The 4,757-nt window shown below is 40.6% G+C and overlaps 1 pseudogene; it reads right to left on the bottom strand.

Moving 5' to 3' along the window:
* Positions 1–3,315: 3,315 nt before the first annotated feature.
* LOC116418875 lies at positions 3,316–4,005 on the bottom strand (annotated as a pseudogene).
* Between the last annotated feature and the right edge of the window lie 752 nt (positions 4,006–4,757).

Raw genomic sequence — 4,757 nt, 5'->3', positions numbered from 1 at the left:
TTGCAAGAGCATGATTACCCAACAGCTCAATGAGGTTCAGATGCTTGTATACCCTTCTTCATAGGAGAAAAGAAGATATGGAAAATGTGGCCATTTTGAGGCATAATTATTTTGAGGGGGAATGAATGGATCCATTGCACAGACAATGGTTAGTAAACAACTCTCTTTGAGAATTGAATGGGACCAGAGAACAGTATGTGGGCTCTGGGTGTGATACAGCCCAATGTGGGCTCTTCCTCTGTAATATAATAATCTTCTCTGGTTAATGAAATTTGGAGGAAAGGATCAATGGCAATTATATTCCTCTTTGGTGAGTCCAGTTTCTAGGTAGAAAAGAAATCCAGAGAACAGCCTCACCCTGTGCTTTGGGAGAGAAAGAGGATTAAGAAGTGGGGAAAGTCAGAGAGACCTGAGACTGCTTCTTTGGTTCAGTGTGTCAAATCTCCATATTTTGGGGTATCATTTCCTAAGCCCAAACTTTAGTATCATGCTAAAGAGAGTCTTTCTCTGTGTTGCAGAGTTCATGGTTAATGGTGGCCCCAGAATTATATCTTTTCAGCATTGTGAGTTCACATTAAAGACAAACTTATCCCATTAATTTTTTGCCTGGGATGGGTTATACTCCAATTCCAAAGCAAGACCAAGGACATTACTCAAGTCATAGGCCTACTGCTGTTGGCAGAAAAAACAAAACCAGAAGAAGGAAAAGGGAAGAAAAGCTTGTTAGTCAAACAAAAGTGTCAGGTCTGAGAGAGACTAGAAAGCAAATTATAATCACCATAAAACTCATTGAAATGGCTATAAATTTAGGAGTGTATAAAATGGAACTATTTTTACAGAGGAATCATTGAGCAGTAGTTGGGTGCTAGAAGCCAGTTTGTTATAGGGCCTGCTCTGCTGGGGAACATAAATCAAAACAGAATCACTAGACCAAGCACATAGTTAGGCTACATGATAACTCTATCATTCTGCACTCAAGAGCCAGTGGAATCTCCAGGGACCTAAAGCTTTCCCAGAAATTTGAAGAGTACCATCCCCCCAATTTTTCAAATATTCCAATGTTTATCTAGAAGGCTCTAAGATTTGTGAGATGTTTGGAGTTCCACAGATCCTCTAGGGAGATCCAGTACATCTGATGGAATCTTGAAGAACCGTGGAATTTCCTGGATGTTGGCCAACTTAAAACTGTAGACTAGATATCCTCAATGTTTGTTAACTGCACTACAGCAGTGGTTCTTAAAATGTGGGCCGCAACCACCAGTGTCAATAACACATGGGAAGTCTTTTGGAAATCGAAATTCTCAGGCCTGTATCCCAATTCTACTGAAACTCTAGGCTCACAGCCGGCACGGTGGATCACGCCTATAATCCTAGCACTTTGGGAGGCCAAGAAGGGCAGATCATTTGAGTCCAGGAGTTTGTGACTAGCCTGGGCAGCCTGAAGAGACCCCATCTCTACCAAAAATACAAAAACTAGCAGGGTGTGATGTGCCTGTAGTCCCAGCTACTCAGGAGGCTGAGGTAGGAGGATCACCTGTGCCTGGGAGGCAAAGGCTGCAGTGAGACATGATCACACCACTGCATTCCAGCCTGGGTGACGAGTGAGACCCTGTTTCAAAAACAAACAAAAAACTGTAGGCGTGGGGCTTATTAACAAACCCTCCAGGTGATTCTAATGCAACTAAAATTTGAGAACCACTGACCCAGAAGTAGACTGGAAATGAAGCTTACCAGACAGATTCTTAAAACTCCTTAGTAGTTGTTGATCCACTAGAAGAAAGTGGACTAACTAGACCGGAATAACTCTCAAAGGAGCTTTAGATAACTCCCATCCAACTTCATGAAGAATGATCATGGTTTTAATGTAGATTATACTGTTAGCTGGTCATTTATTCCATAAATAAATGAACTATATAATTATATAGAAACAAAGTGTTTTGGTGGGTTTTTCCCTTTTTCATCTATTTTATATAAAGAGACAATTGTTACTATCTAAATCAATAGTTGTAATACATTCTGATTTATATAATGCAAAGTAAAATTGCCATAATTCCATTTCATTAAAAACACAGCTTGTATGGTAATGCTAAAATGAGAAATATCATGTAATATCCTGCATAACACAAATATAGGAAGGCACCCAAAAGTTAGAACTTGGAAAGTAACCATCACAGTTTTAGATAATAGAATGTACATTAAACAATGTAATTGTGCTTATGTATTATTTATAATAAATCTAAAAAGTCAATTACACCCTTGCTCTGATATAGAAGTAAAGTTAAAATTGAGATGTTGAAGTTGGTAGAGAAGTATTGGGGCCGGGCGCCGTGGGTCATGCCTGTAATCCCAGCACTTCGGGAGGCCGAGGTGGCGAATCACGAGGTCAGGAGATTGAGACCATCCTGACTAACACGGTGAAACCCCATCTCTACTAAAAACACAAAAAATTAGCCAGGCACGGTGGTGGGTGCCTGTAGTCCCAGCTACTCGGGAAGCTAAGGCAGGAGAATGGCGTGAACCCAGGAGGCAGAGCTTGCAGTGAGCCGAGATGGCGCACCACTGCACTCCAGTCTGGGCAACAGAGTGACTCCGTCTCACAAAAAAAAAAAAAAAAAGAAGTAGTGGAAAGCTACACTTGGTGGTCTCTGAGAACTAACATTTATAGAGCACTTACATGTGCCAGATGTGTCATGAGCTTAGGCAAACATTAACTCAGTGGAGCATTAAAACATTACTATAAGGTAAGCATTTTTATTAACTTGCTCCACTTTGAAGAAGAGGAAACAGACTTAAAACAACTCTGAGAATAAAATATAGTGGGTAATCATGATCTTGTACTAAGCAATGATTTTTTAAATATGCCAGAAGCACAGACAATTAAAGAAATAATAGCTAAATTGGACAAAATTTAAAACTCTTGTGCTACAAAGGACATCATTTTGTAATCCCTCCTGAGTAGCTGGGATTACAGCTATGTAATGGGAGAAAACATTTATCTGATAAGAGTCTTGTGTTTAGAATATATAAAGAACTCTTACAACTCAATAATAAAAAGATTAATAACCCACTTAAGAACTGGGCAGTAGCTGGGTACGGTGGCCTATGCCTGCAGTCCCAGCTACTCAAGAGGCTGAGGCAGGAGGATTGCTTGAGTCCAGAAGTTCAGGACTGTAGTATGCTATGACTATGCCTGTGAATAGCCACTGCATGCCAGCCTGAGCAAACACAGTAAGATATCATCTCTTAAAAAAGAGATTGTGTGTGTGTGTGTGTGTGTGCGTGTGCCATTTTATAACTTGATTTGACAACCAGTGGTTAGTTCTCATTCGCAGTGGCACTTTTTTTGAAAGTGGTAACTAGTACATAGGTAACCAAAGTATAGAGCTTGCTTGGTGATTCTTCATCCTCATTACATTTTCTGGACAACTGCATATGGATACAGTATGGAACATTCCTTATTCCTTTGGCCCAAAAAGTTTTGTTTAGCCTGGTTTCAATCCCCTCATCTGGAATCCCCATCTCCTTCATGGCAAATTTCTTTTTCTTTTTTCTTTTTTTTTTTTTTTGAGACAGAGTCTCCCTCTGTCACCCAGGCTGGAGTGCAGTGGCACAATCTTGGCTCACTGCAACCTCCACCTCCTGTGTTCAAGTGATCCTCCTTCCTCAGCTTCCCAAGTAGCTGGGATTACAGGCACACACCACCACACCCAGCCAATTTTTGTATTTTTAGTAGAGACAAGGTTTCACCACGTTGGCCAGGCTGGTTTCAATTTCTTGACCTTAAGTGATCCACAGGCTTTAACCTCCCAAAGTGCTGGGATTACAGGTGTGAGCCACTGCACCTGGCATGGTAAATTTCGATATCTCTTTGAGTGTATGAGAGGCAGGCTTCTTGAAGTCCACTCCATGGATGCCCTTGTGAATGTTGATGGTATATTCTCAGGTTCCCACGTCACTGATGGAAGAATGATCTTTCTTGTTGCCACCTTTCTTTGTGGGAGCCATTCTGCTGGGCCCACATTGGAAAGGAGAGGGCAAAGATTCTGAATAGACATTTATCCATAAAAAGTATACAAATGGTCAACAAGCACATGCAAAGATGTTCAATATCATTAGTCATCAAAGAAAAGCAAATCAAAACCACAATGAGATATCACTTCACACCTACTAGAATGGCTAAAATCAAAGACAGAAAACAAGTATTGGTAAGGATGTGGAGACACTGGAACCCTCATATACTGCTGATGGGAATTTAAAATGGGGCAGCCACTTTGGAAAATAGTATGGCAATTAGTTCTTCAAACAATTTAACATAGAGTTACCATATGATGTGGTTTGGCTCTGTGTCCTCACACAAATCTCATCTTGAATTGTACTCCCACAATTCCTATGTGTTTGGGGAGGGAATCATGGGGACAGTTTCCCCCATACTGTTCTCGTGGTAGTGAGTATGTCTCATGAGATCTGATGGTTTTATCAGGGGTTTTTGCTTTTGCATCTTCCTCATTTTCTCTTGCCACCTCCGTGTAAGTAGTGCTTTTCACCTTCTACCATGATTCTGAGGCCTCCCCAGTTATGTGGAACTGTAAGTCCAATTAAACCCCTTTTTCTTGCCAGTCTTGGGTATGTCTTTATCAGCAGCATGAAAATGGACTAATATACCATACAACCTGGCAATCCTACTCCTATATATATACTCCTATATAGTATAAACTCAAGGAAAGAAAATATATGTCCACTAAAACTATGGTACACAA

Source organism: Piliocolobus tephrosceles, chromosome 8, assembly GCF_002776525.5.
Source record: "Piliocolobus tephrosceles isolate RC106 chromosome 8, ASM277652v3, whole genome shotgun sequence".
Classification (NCBI taxonomy): Eukaryota; Metazoa; Chordata; class Mammalia; order Primates; family Cercopithecidae; genus Piliocolobus; species Piliocolobus tephrosceles.
This window is presented reverse-complemented; position numbering and strand designations above follow the sequence as displayed.